The sequence below is a fragment of the Trichosurus vulpecula genome, chromosome 1 (assembly GCF_011100635.1).
Source record: "Trichosurus vulpecula isolate mTriVul1 chromosome 1, mTriVul1.pri, whole genome shotgun sequence".
NCBI lineage: Eukaryota > Metazoa > Chordata > Mammalia > Diprotodontia > Phalangeridae > Trichosurus > Trichosurus vulpecula.
In genome coordinates, this window is record NC_050573.1 from 197,331,783 (window position 1) to 197,348,199 (window position 16,417).

Sequence of the window (16,417 nt, forward strand, 5' to 3'; positions counted from 1 at the left end):
TCCACTGAGAGAAATTCTGGGACAGAGGGCACTTTTGAATACCTGATCAGACAGGGATCAGGGTCCCAGCACCCTGGTAACCTTAGGACACAACAGAAACCCCCACCCCCCACCCCGTGTGTCATTTCTGTATTTCTACTCTCTTCATTTTCCCTTTATTCTTAGAATCCCTGAGTGGCAGGAGGGGATGGTGATGAAGTCAGAGCTGATAGTGAGGGGAAAAGAGCAGATGAACCTTTGGAATGCTTTCAGAATGGTACAATGGCTAGCACACTCTTTTTGGAGTCAGAAGACCTTGGTTCAAATCCTGACTTTGCTATTCCTGCCCATGTGAGCTTGGGCAGGTTGCTTAGCTTCTTGTCAAAGCCTCAGTTTTGCATCTATAGGACAAATTGAAGTAGATCACCTCTAAGGTCCCTTTCAATTCTAGACCTCTGATTCCTATTTCCAATTCCCTCTTATAGTTAATGATATCATTCTGATCTCCCAGACAAAAAACTTCCCAGTCATTTTGGACTCCTTGTACTCCTGTAGTGCCCACCTCCAAGCCATTACAAAATCCTCTTTTCTTTCAGGGCCTCTTGGATACGCCTCATCTTTCCATTTCTGAACACATTTCTCTAGTTTAGGCCCTCATCAGTTTACACTTAGATTATTCCAACAGCCTTCCAACAAGTCCCTTTACCTCCAGATTCTCCTCTTTCCAATCCACTGCCACAGCTGCTAGAATAATCTGCATCAAATACCATTTTTTATCATGTTACTACTTTTCTCAAGAACCTATAAAGATTCTCTTCAAATCTGATATGGTGAGTGAAAGCCAAAGTCTAGCAGTCAAGGTTCTCCAATAAATGAGCCTATTATCAGACCATCTGATTTCTTATTTTCCTCCAACAGCCAGCTCCCTTGCTTGCCTTGCCCAGCACATTCAACAACAACAACTATTTAATGCTTACTGTGCGCAAAGCTCTGTGCTAGAGGAGCTGGGGAGCATATGCAAAATAACTTCAAGAAGGAGATTGGACCATTAACAATGGGGAAGGGATTCATGTAGAGGGTAGCACCTGCAATCTGCTTTGAAGGAAGCTTGCAATTCTAGGAAGTCAAGTTGATAAAGTAGTACATTCTAGACAAAAGGGAACACTCGTGGAAATACATTGGTCAAGTCAAGTCAACAAGCATTTATTAAATACTTGCCATGTTCCGTACACCATGCTAAGTAAGCAAAGGATACAAAGAAAAACAAAAAGCAATGGAATACTATGAATAAGGAACAACTAGTATGCCAGTTTTGATGGAATAGAGAGAGCATTAAGAGGAACAATATGATGTCACAGGAAAGGTGGGTAATGGCTAGACAGTGGTCATGCCAACCAAGTTATATGTCTTCTCATCTTTAATGACTATCTCCTGAAAAAGGGGCGGGAAGGGGCAGCTAGGTAGTACAACAGATAGGTCACCAGCTCTGGAGTCAAGAGTTCAAATTCAACCTTAGACAATTACTAGCTGTGTGACTTTGGGCTAGTCACTTATCCCCAATTGCCTCCTCCCCTCCCTAGTCCCCAAAAAACCATTTGCCAAAACACTTCCTCCAGGAATTTTCTGTAATTAATCTCCCCTTCCTCTATTTTAGAGGTTCCCAACCTGTGGTAGTCATGCTCCTAAAGAATATAAGAAGTGATGAGGGCTCTAAGATGGCTATTAATTGGATATTAAGGGTGAATGCTAGTTAAGAATTAAAGATATCACTGGGGTGCAGCCCTGGGTACCTGGGAGGATGATGTTGTCCTTGCAGCAACAGAAAAGTTCAGAAAAGGGAAGGACTTGGAGAAAAGGTAACAAATTTTATTTTGGACATGCTGAATTTGGGAAGCCTACAGAACATCCAGTTGGAGATACTCAAGAAGGAGTTGCTAATATGGAGCTAAAAAAGAGAATAGGTCCAGATAGATATTGTTTAGTCTATTAGTCATGTCTGACTCATCATGACCCCATTTGGGGTTTTCTTGGCAAAAACACTGGAGTGGTTTCCAGTTTCCTTCTCCAGCTCATTTTACAGATGAGGAACTGAGGCAAACAGGGTTAAATGACTTGCCCAGGGTCACACAGCTTGTAAGTATCTGAGGCCAAATTTTAAATCAGGTCCTCCTGACTCCAGACCCAATGCTCTATCCACCGTAACACCTAGATATAGATAAATAGAGATAGATATAAGTCTCTATCTCTAACTGTATCTTGAAATCATTGATAAAGATGATAATTAAACCCATAAGAGCTGGTGAGATCATCAAGTGAGATGATATAGAGCAAAAAGGGAAGAGGGCCAAAGGACAGAGTTTTGGAGGATACCCACAATTAGTGAGCATGACATGAATGAAGAACCAACAAAGGAGTCTAAGAAGGAGCAGTCAGACTGATGCTCCTTTTTGCAGATGACATGGTGTTTGATTTCATCTAGTCATAGGACATTAATAGAGCCACCAAAGTGAGATCCATAATGGCTTAAAAGTGTGGCCTAAAGATCTACACAGGGAAAACTGAGGGGATGAAGAATGTGTATGGTCCAGATCAGGGGTGGGAAACCCGTGGCCTCAAGGCTCACCTGTGGCCTTCTAGATTCATGGGTGTGGCCTTTTGACTAAGTCCAAGTTTTACAAACAAATCCTTTTATTAAGGGGATATGTCCTGTGAAGCTTGGATTCAGTCAAAAGGCCACACTTGAGGATCTAGAGTGTCACTTGTGGCCTCAAGGCCACAGGTTCCCCACCCCTGGTCCAGGTCATTCTATGCAGTCAGACAGACAGATACAGAGTTCATTGATCAATATATGCATCTTGAATAGACATTGCCTCAGTGGCTTCTTGTTCATTTACTTTAAAATACTGCAACTGATCTGCTCTTTGCCAGCTTTTATCTATAAATTCACAGATGCAGCTCAACCCAGAAATGAACAATAATGCTTTCTATATTTATACAGTACTCTAAGGTCCATACAGAGCTTTAAATATGTTATCTCATTTGCCCCTCACAATAATTCTGTAAGATGGGTGCCATTGTTATTCCTGTTTTATACATATAGAAATGGAAGCTGGGAAAGTTCAAGTGATTAGCCCAGAATCCCACAGTTAGGGAACATCGGAGGCAAGATTTGAACTCAGGTCTTTCTGACTCCAAGTCTACCCACACTCTACCACCTACCTGGCTAAGAGGAAGAGAATGGACTGGATTACACATGTGAAATTGTACAGTGCTTTAAAATAGCTCCAAGTGGTGTAATTCAGGAGACCTTTCTCAGTATTAGGGGAGTTGAAGGAAATATAGACAGAGGGCACAGGATGAGTTGAATATGAAGGGATGATATCTAAAAAAATGAAATAAATCTAAGGAGTGAGAAAGGAATATATTGAGAGAGGGAGAAAGGGAGAGATGGAATGAGGTAAATTATCTCACATAAAAGTGGTGAGAAAAAGCAGTTCTGTTGGAAGGGAAGAGTGGGCAGGTGAGGGAGAATGAGTGAATCTTACTCTCATCAGATTCAACATGAGGAGGGAATAACATACACACTCAACTGGGTATCTTACTCCACAGGAAAGTAAGGGGAAGGGGATAAAAAAGGTATGATAGAAGGGAGGGCAGATAGGGGGAGGAGGTAATTAAAAGCAAACACTTTTGAAAAGGGACAGGGTCAAGGGAGAAAATTGAATAAAGGGGGACAGGATAGGATGAAAGGAAATATCGTTAGTCTTTCACAACATGAGCATTGTGGAAGTGTTTTACATAATGATACATTTGTGATCTATGTTGAATTGCTTGCCTTCTTAGGAAGGGTGGGTGGGAAGGGAAGAGGGGACAGAATTTGGAACTCAAAGTTTTAAAAGCAGATGTTTAAAAAAAAGTTGTTTTTTGCATGCAGCTGGGAAACAAGATATATAGGGAATGGGGCATAGAAATCTATCCTGCCCCACAAGAAAGTAAGGGGAAAGGAGATGGGGGGTAAGTGGGGTGAAAGAAGGTAGGGCTGACTGGGGAATGAGGCAATCAGAATATATGCCATCTTGGAATGGGGGAAGGGTAGAAATGGGGAGAAAATTTGTAAATCAAAATCTTGTGGAAATCAATGTTGAAAACTAAAATATTAAATAAAAATGAAAAAAAAAGAAATAGCTCCAAGTGTCTCTTTGAAACAAGCTTCTCACATCTTTTAACACCAATATTCTACCAGTGATGCTATGTGACTGAAAACCATGGAATGCCTCTATATCTGAGGAGTAAAAGAGAAATGCATAATGTGGCACTAATAGGCCATAGCGCATTATGAAATATTATTGTACACCACAGGTGGCATGAAAGATGCCATCAAAGAGACTGGAAAAAATTATGGGCCTTTCTTGATCCCTGACCCTCAATAGGATCTCTCCCTGCTCTGAGCCCCATGTGCGTCTTTTGTGACACTAATCATAACCCACTTTAAGTTAAAATTACTTGTGGACGTCTGATTACTCCCACCACTGTAAGTTCTCTTAAGGGCCAGGACTGGTCCCTCATCTTTGAGTTTTCCATAACAACTACCACATTGCCCTGTGTGCAACAAGTACTCAGTAAATATTTGTTTAAGTGAATAAAGAAAGGAGTCAATGCTGGCTGACTGAGTTGGCAGGGACTTTCTCTGGAAAGAATGTATGGAAAGAAGACAATTCCTTATGACTAGAAAGCAGCAGTGTGACTTCTGAACGATTTAGTAAAATTACCTCTGTTTGCCTTAAACTGAACCCACCAGGCAGAATTTTATAAAAATTATTGTGAGAGGCAGCAAGGTACACCAAAGAGAATTGGCCTCTGTGTCAGGAACAACTGGGTTCAAATCCCACCTTTGACCTCTACTGGCTAAGAGACCTCAGGCGAGTCAATTAATCTCTCATTGTTTTAGGCAACTTTCTAGATTGTTGTTATGTTCTTCAGTCATTTTTCAGTCGTGTCCGAGTCTTCCTGACCCCATTTGGGGTTTTCTTGGCAAAGATACCGGAGTGGTTTGCCAGTCTTTCTCGAGTTCATTTTACAGATAAGGAAACTGAGGCAAATAAGGTTAAGTGACTTGCCCAGGGTCACACAGCTAGTAAGACTCATGAAAATGAGTCTTCCTGACTCTAGGCCTGGCACTCTATCTACTATACAACCTAGCTGCCACCTAACTCTTTAGATTATAAACTGCAAAATGGTTGTCCTGTAGAGCAAGTTACCTCACTAGGAGTATCCTATACCAATGAAATCATAGGTCCATATCAACAAATTCTGAGACCCCTCCCTATACTTGATAGGCTTTCAAATGTTGCAAACATCAGTTTAGCTTCAGCATACACCTGAGGATGCTTGGTTTGCTCCAGTCTATCCAAACTCTATACCAAGAAAATTTAGGATTTTGGAAAATGAGAATCAGGGGATTTAGGAGGCAATGATCTGCCAAATGAGCAAAGATTAAAATGATGCCATTATACCTATGGGTGTGACCCAGGGCATGTTACTGTCCTTCCCTGGGCCTCAGTTTCCTCATCATGCAAAATGAGGCTAGACTAGCCTCTGAGGTCCCTTCCAGCTTGAAATCTATAATCCTGTGTTCTCCTAGAGACCCAAGTGACTCAATGAGATTGTTACAAAACAATGGCCTCTCTGCATAAGAGTTTCCTTATTTGAGAATTCTCTATGCCTATAAAACCATGGTATGGGCTCTCAAAATGAATAAGTCATATTTTAAAATAGGCCCTCATTTTGTTTCCTCTCTGTGGGTTGAACCCTAGGTTATTATCTGCCTTGCCTATCCTTAGTTTTATCTCTGCCTTACACATATTAGGTATTTAATAAATATATGTTGCGGCAAGCTAAATCTAATTGAAATGAAAGACTACCTTGGACTGGTTATCTGCGCGTTCACAGGATTTCAGAAATCTTCTATGTCCATCATAACATTTGTTGTCTAAAGTTCAGACAGGCCTTGTGGCTCCAGTCTGGGTGGATTAAACAGAGCTGATTTCATTCTAAAGCAACACTATTGGAAAGATTATAGACAGTGGGGGAGAAGGTGAAGGGTGACTGAGGAGGGAGACACCCCTAAATGCTGGAATGGCTCCATCTTCTTTTACTGAGCCCAGACTGTTTCCCTTGCTGAATAAATCCACAGCTGGTCACCTGTGAATTGGACAAGGGCCCACACACACTTTGTAAAAATACTCAAGTGAACCTTTACTATTAGAGGGAAGGCGAAAGAGAGAGGCAGCGTGTGTCATCTGGCTACAGGGCAAAATGCCAATGGGGGTGGTGGGTGGCTGGTTGCTCCTTGATTTATACTATGGTGCTTAAATTGCTCCCTTCGAGTGAGATGTTTTGAGTGAGCTGACTAAACTCATGTGAGCAATCGTGGCAACCCTGCATATAAAATGGAGAAATCTCAGGCAAAATTTAGCTGTAATAGAGAGAATATTAATCCTAGCCCATTACTACTTCTATAATTTTACTGGTTAATGCCCTGTGTCCAACCTTCCATCTCTGGAAAAGGAATTAGGAATTAGGCAACTAGGTAGCACATAATAGACAAAGAGTCTTTGGTTCAGAAAGACCTGAGTTCAAATACAACTTTAGGTACTACTAGGTATGTGACCTAGGCACATTAGGTAAGCTCTTTCATATAGGTAGGTGGTGATAGACTTAATCAGGAAGACTTGAGTTCAAATACTGACTCAGACACTTACTAGTTGTGGGACTCTGGGCAAATCTCTTAACTTTTCTTATCTTTAGTTTTCTCATTTATAAAACGGAGATAATCCTTTCCTCATCCATGGTAGTTTTGATATATCAGCATAAGAAATTAAATAGGAATTTAAGGTGAGTTTTGGAAGCTGCAAATGACAAGCAAAGGCCAACAGATGTCACAGAAAAAGTTTAGAAACTGAGAACTCTGGGATTGTTATATATTAAAAAAAAAATCATTCCTGTAGACTCTGGCGTCGTACAAGAAAAAGGCTAAGTCCTTATATAATTTCCTAAATGAAAATGAAGGTGAAGGGTCTATCTGCGTGGATTTAACATGGATTTTCCAGATCACGGGGTAGCCATGTCCCCAACCCCCAAAATGTAGAAGGGTTAACTGTAATAGCTTTTGCAAGGTCTTTGTGAGGCCAAAATGGGATATCGTACGCAAAGCACTTTGCAAACCTGTATAAATGCTAGCTAGTATTATTAGGAAAAAACTAAGCAAAATGTTGATAGTTCTGACTTTTATCCTCATTGTCCTTATAGTTCTGACTTGTATCCTCATTGTTCCTATCTGAAGTCCTGGAACAAAAAAGCTGTTGTTGAGGTTGGTGACTTGATATAGTGGACTGAGTGCTGACCTCAGAATCAGACCTGTTCGTCGATCCTAGCTGTCTCCCTTATAACCTGTGGGACTTTATACGGATCACTACCTACCTGGGCCCTATTCTCCTCATCTATACCTTGGGAGTGGGGAGGGAGGCAGGTTTGTACTTCTCTTTTGGCTCTCTCAAATCTCTTGACTTCTTTTCAGTACTTCCAACACTTTCCATAAGACATTTGCTCTTTATTTGGCCCTAGAAGAACCTTTGGTAATTCATAAGAACCTTTTGTAACTTATTTGCGGATTAGACATGGTGGCTGGACTTAAAATTCAGATCATGCTTTGTTTATGGGAAAACTCTGGCTTGGTGGTTAACAAACATTGTTCTCTGCTTATTTCAGTTGACTGTAATGGTAGGTGAATTCAAGTCAATCTGATCCAACAGACACCTATTGAACTCCTACTAGTGGGAGCACGATCTGAAGTATTGCAGGAGACACAAAAACAAGCAAAACATGGATTTAATTTGATACTTATAATTGGAAAAAGTTTGATTGCATAAAAACTCTAAAGTCCATATAGAACGGTAGAAGGAGCTCTAGACTAGGAGTCATGAGATCCAGGTTCAAATGATAATTTATATCGAAATAGCAATTTAAGGTTTTAAAAGTACTTTCTTTACAAAATGCCAAGAAGTAGGTAATATTAATATTCACCATTTTCCAGACACCCAGGAAAGATCTAATAAATTAAATGATCCACCCATGGTCGTGCAGCTAGAAAATGATAGCAGAGGCAGAATTCAAATTCAGGTTTCCTGACTTCCAATCCAGTATTCTTTATACTCTATACACTGTCTCGCTTTTGCTATTCATTAGCTGAATGGTCTTGGACAATTCACTTCATTTTACTTTTCTTGGGCTCATAACCAACTTATAATTTCAGAAACGTTCTTGTAGGCACTGAGACTTTATGTGACTTGCCCAGGGTCCCATCTAGTATGTCAGAGGCAGGACTAGATCCCAAGTCCTTCTGATTCTGAGATAAGCTATCTATTGAGTGAGGTGACACAACAGATAGAGTGTGAGACTCAAAAAGATCTGAGTTCAAATCCAGCCCCACGCACTTATTAACTCTGTAATCCTGGGCAAGTCAATCAAGTCTCCTTGTCTCAATTTCTTCATCTTAAAAACGGGGGTGATAATAGCACCTCCCTCCTAGGGTTGCTGCAATGATCCAATGAGAGAAGAGTTGCAAAATGCTTTGGAAAAGTCCAAATTGGAAGCTACATTCTTTCATTTTGCCACAAGGCCATAAGCCAGCCCACTATACCTCAATAAACTTAACTTCAGACTCGAGTACAAACTAATGACTAATGACTTTGACCTGACTAATGACCTTAACTTTGATTTTGGGGAAATTTCTAACGCCAATCATTAAAGAGATAGAGAACATCTAGAAAAGGAAGTAATGAATATAAAGAGCCAACACAGGATGGTTTCAATAAGAATAATTAATGCACAGACTATTAATAGCTATATGAAAGATTGCTCCATCCAAATCACTAATAATAGAAGTACACATTTAAATAACTGTGGTTGTACTCTACAACCAGAAAATTTGCAATAATAACAAAAGATGGAAGTAGTCAATCCAGAAGAGACTGCAAAAAGATCAACACACTGTGTGTTGGTGTTGCTCCACTTTAATGGAGTTGGTGTAACCATTCTGGAAAGCAATTTGGAACTATTCACAAACTAAACTGTATATATCCCTTAGCCCAGAGATCCCATTGCTAGACATAGACTCCAAGGAGATAAAAGAAAGAAACAGAAGTATATGCCAAATTATTCATAGCAACATTTTTATGTTGTAGAAAAAACTGGAAACAAAATATGTGCTCATCAGTTGGGGAATGGACCAATGAATTGTTATGCAAGAATATCATAGAATATTGCTGTATAATAAAAAACAACAAACACGAAAATTTAGAGAAGCACAGGAAGACTTATTTGAACTGATGTAGCCTGCAGTGGGTTGAACCAGAAAAGCACTAAAATAATGTGAACAAAGAGAACAAAAAATGAAACCAAATGTTAATTATGATAACCAAGCATAGCCTCAGAGAAGCTATGAGAAAATGCCCCTCCCTCCTTTTTTTTTGCAGGGGTGGGGGATTCTGAAAGTGAAACATTCCACATACTGTCATAAATTGGTCTTAATGAACAGCCTTTTTTCTCTTTATTTTTATTCTTTGTTACAAGGGATGGTTTGCTAGTGTGTGTGGTAGTGGGAGGGATATATTTGGAAGTGAAAATGAAATTTTAAAATGTCAATAAAAATTAAAAAACAACAAAGAAAAATGGAATGAGTCAGTTCAGGAAGTAGTGGTTCCCCCTCATTGGAAGTCTTCAAGCAGAGGCTGGGTAATCACTTGGACATATATATATATATATATATGTATATATATATATATATATATATATATATATATATATATATTTAGGATATAGTTGGATTAAATGGCTTCTGAGGCCCCTTCCAAATCTCAAATTCCATAATTCTGTGATGCAAAAGTTTAATGGGTTGGTCTTTTTTTTTTCTCTGTTTTGACTGCTGACCTATCCCTAATATCTCCCAATTAGACAAAATTTGCTGCTAAGTTGTTGGAAACCCTGAATCATGAGGAAGAGAGAGGGTTTTTAGTTAGTGACCTGAGTGCGTGGAAACACATGGGCAAGGTAGAGTGATTGAATGTAGGAGTAAGGCTAGTAGAGAAGCCTACCATTTGGGTAATTTGCTCCTAGACCTGTAGGTGTTTTGGGAGTATGAGGATCATGGCAGACTCCAAAGGAGGGCAACTTCTGCCTATCTAGACAGGTGGAGAGATTGTGTATGAGCCTTGGGTTCTAGTGCCCCCTTACATGGTGATTATCATTATGAAATAAAGATAAGCCACTGCTAATCAGATTTGAACTCATGCCATTTAACCTGAGTAGGAATTTTCTGAGTTCCCTGTAGTCTCTGAATGGAAAAGATGGCATGAGTTCAACCAAATCTCACTGAGAAATTGAGCTTGGGAGCATAAATGAGTATCTCCATGTTAACCAGCCCTGGTTGCTATCCTTTGATCCTCCATACATCTTTTAAAAATCCAAGTCAGGTGATGAGTTTCCCATGCAACCCAATAATCTCTTCAGAGAGCACCTCTTTTCTATCAAGACAACATCTCACTGGAATTGTTTTCATTTTCATTTTTAAAATTTTATTCTTGAGAGCTTTCTATCTATCTCATGATGACTTTCTCTAGAGCATTTTAGGTGAACTCTTAGAAATCTCTTCTTTCCAGAAGTCTCATGACTTCTATGTTGGTTTCTTCTTCCTGAGGTTCTTGTCTCTTCTACTTCTGTGACCAGCTCCTTTTGGTCAGACAGGTTCACAATAGTAGTACCTTTTTTCATTTCTCCACCTCTTGTGGATGATACTATTATCACTAAAGGGATTCAAGAATTTATTAGCTGTTTTGCTTTTGGCAGAGACTAGGTTCTACCAGATGCCCAACTAGTTGAAGTATACCACTACTATTATAAGTCAGTCAATGAACATTTATTAAGCATCTACTTTGTGCAACGCACTGTGTACTAGGGATACAAAGAAAGGCAAAAGAGTCCCTTCCCTCACTGAGCTCCCAATTTAAGGGGGGAAGACAACATTTTAAAATATAAGCTGCGCGGAAAGGGTGAGGTATGATGAATCCTAGAGGATTGCAAGCAGGTAGGAAATTAAGAGATAGCTGCCCTGGGAACACTCCTTACGTGGAAAATCTGGGAGGAGCACTCCCACCCTCCACCCTTTCTTATAGATAGAGGGACCCATGAAAAGGGAGTCCTGAGGAGCTATGAATTTCAGTGTTATGTGATCTTGTAGAATGAGGAGATTCTGGAGGGCATGATAAAGTTGTTGTTCTTCATTCTTGAAGAGGACCAATGACATCACAGAGGATGATGTCTTGACTTGAGCATGAATTGGATTAAAATGAAGCAGAGCTGCTCAAAGTCATCAGCCTCACTCTCTCCCAGTCCAGAGGAGTGTGGCAGGGTGGGACTACATATATCTCCATGCCAAATTTATGACCTACTTCCCAAATTTCTCACACATTTCTTCCCTTGTGTAAAGTGGTTTGTGGCATACTTTCATCAAAATAGATCTTGTTCTGTCTCCTTTGATCATTTTCTGAATGCTATTCATCACTCTCTGTAACAGTGCCATTGATTGAGTGGGGTTGGGGAGAGTTGAGGGGCACCATCGGGATAGGGAGCTGGTTTAGGAGCTGTTAGGAGTGAAGAAGATGAGTTTGGCTTTGCACATATTTGGTTGGGAGTGTTGATGTGATATTCGTGACAACAAATTATATTTTGCTTGAAGTGGATAAAAAATGGAATTGGGATGATCGTAAATCATATTTCTCAATTATTACTGATCGCTCTTTGAGGCTTATTTTTAGATATTATATTCTGCAACAATATGACTTTATCACATTATATTTCTAGTCTTATCTCATATTACTTCATTTACATACTGCAAACTTTACTCAAAGTAGATTTCTTTCTATCCTCAAAATAGCCCTGAACTTCCCTCTCTCCATGCCTTTTCTTATATATCTTATATATAAGATTATATGTTACACTATAATATAATAATATTATATATAACAATCTTATATATTATGTCATCATATATGTATGTGTATGTATACAAACACATATGTGTATGTATGCGTATGCATACATATATGTATGTGTGTATACATATTTTTTTCCTTATATATCCCTATGCCTGGAATGCTTTCCCTCATCCTCTTTACCTACTAAATTCCTACTCCTGCTTTAAAGCTGAATGAATAAATGTATGAATGGATGCAAAAGCACTAATTAAGCTCATACTACATGCCAAGTATTCTACTAAACACTGATAATACAAACAGAAAAGCAAAGCAGTCCCTGCTCTTAAAGAGCTCACTCTAATTGGGAGAGCGAACACTCATAGGATTCAGTTGTAGGGAAGATGGGAAGGCCAGGAAAACCTATAGTTGAAGCATATGGCAAGGCTCAGGAATCCTTAAAATGCATTGGCAGGTCAGATTTCAGTGCACAGTAGCACATAGGATATAGTGGCTGAGTAGATGGTAAAGCCTGGTGATCCTCCATCTTACTGTAAGGATTATCACTGATGACTCATAGATTATCCAAGTATTGTGAGTAGCTATATCCAGTCTATAGGGCAAGGAAGGGAGAGCTGTATGGGACCAATTTGCTGCCATTGAGAAGTAGGTTACGTGCCTGAGGCTCTTGGTGAAGCAGAGATTCTGGGTACCACCTCCTCTGCCAAACATTCTCTGATACCCCCGTCTAAGGGAGAAGGGATAATGCCACTTATTCCCAAACCTCACATAACCTTAATTCCATACCTCTTTAATGCACATATCATGCATTATTATATGTTACAGTTATCTTTATGTATGTGTTATTTTTCTACTGAAACTACAAACTTCCTCAAGGCAGAATTCTCATCAGCACAAAGAGAGAGTTCTGTATATGGTTAGCACTCAATAAAAGTTTGTTGAATATGTGTATTTTTTTGTAGGTGTACGGTTTTATGGAATATCTCAAATTAGCTGGTGAACTCCTTGTATTCAAAGACTCTTGTTTTCTATTTCTTACATATCCCTACTTTGATGCTCTCATCTTTTAATTCAGGATTCAGGATGTGGCTGGGGCTTGACAAATATTGCTGATGGTCTCCAGTATAGCATGGAAAGTAGCATAGAATAATAGGAAAATGACTGGATCCTGATGTTCTGATGTTGCCTTGTTTATTCATTCTGTGCTACTATATTTATGTGTTATAAAGAAAGGCTTCTATTAGGGATGGGAATAAGTTGATGGAAAGAGAAGAAGGAAGAGGAAGAAGAAAGGGAGGAGAAAGAGGAGGAGGAGGAGGAGGAGGAGGAGGAGGAAAATTAAAAATAACCAGAAGGCAACAAAAAGTTTGGAAGGGGGCAGAAGAAAGCAGGAAAATGTTGTTACTTCCTTATTAAACTTAATACATACTTTAAAAAACCTCCAAAGTATATTGAATAGAAGTTTACATTTTCTTATACAATCCTCTCTTTTGTTCTTTGTGTACTGGAATGTTTGTGTTTTGTTAAGTTAATAATAAAAAAGAAATTTAAAAAAGAATCACAGGATTTAAAATCAGAAGACCTCTTCTCATTATCTAGGTGACTTTTATCAAGTCACTTAACTACTCTATGCCTCAGTTTCCACTTTTGCAAGGTGGTGTTACTAATGTGTATGTCCTACTCTGATGGACTGTTGTGAGCCAGTGCAAATGTGAGCTTTGTGGCTTTGACCATTTGGCTGGATGGTAATTTACCTTCTCTCCTTTAATTCCTTAACTCCAATATGAGTCTATCTTCCCAGCCCTCACCCCTATGGATGCCTTTTTCAGCCCAAAGGCAATGATTTCCTTATTGAAGGGGGGGGAAGGGGAATCAGGGAGAGCTGGAAACCAATGAGAGTTCTCTGCAAATTGAATAAAACTAGATGTTTTCCTCCCCAAGTTCTCGGATATTATCTTGATAAATTGATTTCCTGATTTCCCTGCACTGATCTAATATATCTAATGAGAATGTGAAGTTTACATAAAATTCTGTTAAACTGGATTTAATTCCTGCTGCTTGCAATGTAGTTTTATGCTGCAGGAGCAGGGCATCCTGTTTCAGAATCCCAAACGGCATCTCTCAGATTAGATCTTCAAAGCAAGCAGCAGCAGGATTCTGTTACAAACCTCTCCCAGCTGCCAATCAGCTTCTCCCTGAGAACACCACCAGCCAGCCCTGGGACAACGTGCCCCATCTCATCCTACACTGCTGCTTTTTGCAGCCAAAGACAAGGCACTCAATCAGTTCTAATTAATTACGGGCTAGAGCACTTTTCTTTATCTTTTCATAGCTAATGGGGAAGCAAAGGAGGTGTGGTCCCCCCAACCAGTATAGTCATCTCTGCTAGGAGGTGGAAGAGGGAGATGGTTTGGTATTGTTTTTGTTGGGTTCAGGTTCCTTCAGAGGAGCTCTCTCCTGCCCCCTCATTAACAAGCTCTTTCCCCCCAGGGAGAGCATTGCAGGATACTTCTTTCTAATCAAATCTAGGCATAATATAGTCATTTTCAATTCAAAGTGTACCCTTTAGACCAGGGATCCTCAGCAAAGGAAGGATCTGGGCTTACATGAGCCCAGATTTATCCCAGGGATGCCTCATTCCAAAGAGAGGAGTTAGGTTCTCTCTCTTTGGTTCTGACACTGCGCCGCCCCCCCCATAGTAATTTCAGTGAAATCTTCTAAAATCAAGCTTATGTATATTCATGTCTACAGTCTCCTCAAAACGCATGTAAAAGAATTTCCTCTATTTTTATACTATATATAGAGGGTAGCTATTTATTTCCTCTACCGCAGAAATTATTGTAAAATAAATTCAAATATGAAAAACAAAGAAATGCAAGAAACATGAAATGTCTCAAATAGTTCATTATAGTAAGCCAACATGCATTTATTAAGTGCTTACTGTGTGCCATATACTGTGCTAAGCAGAGGAAATACAAAGGCACCTTCCCTCAACCACATACACATACACACTCATACATAAATATATATACGTTCATACACATAAACACACACAGTTCCTATTTTCAAGTAGCCATGCATTCTGATGGGGGAAGCAACATGTAGATATCTAAATTGGTCCAAAAATTATTCAGTTTATGAAAGTGATTTGAAAAAGGGAGGCATTTGCAGCTGAGGAAGGTAAACATAGCCAAGCTGAGTCTTGAAGGAATCCAGGAAAACTAAGAGGAGGAGGTGAAGGAGCAGAGCATTCCAAGGATGGGGGACAGCCAGTGTGAAGGCATGGAGATGAGAGGGAAAGTATCCTGTTGGCAGAACTGCCATTAGGCCAGTGCAGCTGAATCATAAGGGGGAGAGGGGGGCAAGGGGAGAGTAAGATATAAGAAAGCTGGAAAGGTAGGAAGAAATGTAAATGCCAGACTTTACATCTGATCCTGCAGGGATCAGAGGAGTCACTAGAGCTTGTTGAACAGGGGGGTTGATGTGGGCAGACCTACGATTTTGAAAAATTACCTTGCCAGCTGAGTAGAGGATGGATTAGAGTGAGGACAGTCTTGAGGCAGGGGAATGAATTAGAAGGCTATTGCAGTAGTCTGTGCAAGAGGTGATGAGGGCCTGAACTACTTCCCTCTGAAAAGAAAGACAACTTTGTGGAATTGCTGAATAGATATTTTGCTTTTGTAGTCACCTCAGGCCTGCTCTGGTTAAGTAACTCATAAGGTCCAAATGTGATGGTCAGCTGGACATAGCTGTGACTTTAGCAGTCATACAGATAGCCTGAGACCAGTCCCCCACCCCACCCCCAACCCAGAGATAATTTTAATGCTGCAGAGAGCTCACCTGGCTGGTGAATGAAGGGTAAGTATCTCAAACATATCTTCCAGAATCAGCCCAGTCCCCAGGTTTCCCATACACCCTTACCTCCTATACCTCTTTTCCGACTGCTCATTATCTGCCCTTTCCCTCTCTCCTATGACACTGATGCCAGCCTGGTAGAGGTCCTCATCGCCTTCCTCCAGAGCTACTTCAATAGCCTTCTGGTTGGCCTCACTGTCTCAAGTCTCTCTCCACTCCATTCCATGCTCAGCCCAACTGTTCAACTGATTTTCCTTGAAACACAAATCTGATCATATCACACAGACACACACCTGATTCAGTCAACTCCAATGTTTCCCTATTACCTCCAATATTAAATATAAAATCCTCTGTTTAGCTTTCGCACCCCTTTCTAATGTGGCCTGGTCCTGTCTTTCAGGTCTTCTTACACCTCCATGTATTGAGGGACACAGAATGCAGTTCTTCACAGAAAACTCCATCTCTCAACTCAGAGCATTTTCATAGGCAGCCCTGCTTGCCTAGAACTCTCTCCTTCCTTGTCTCTACTTAACTAA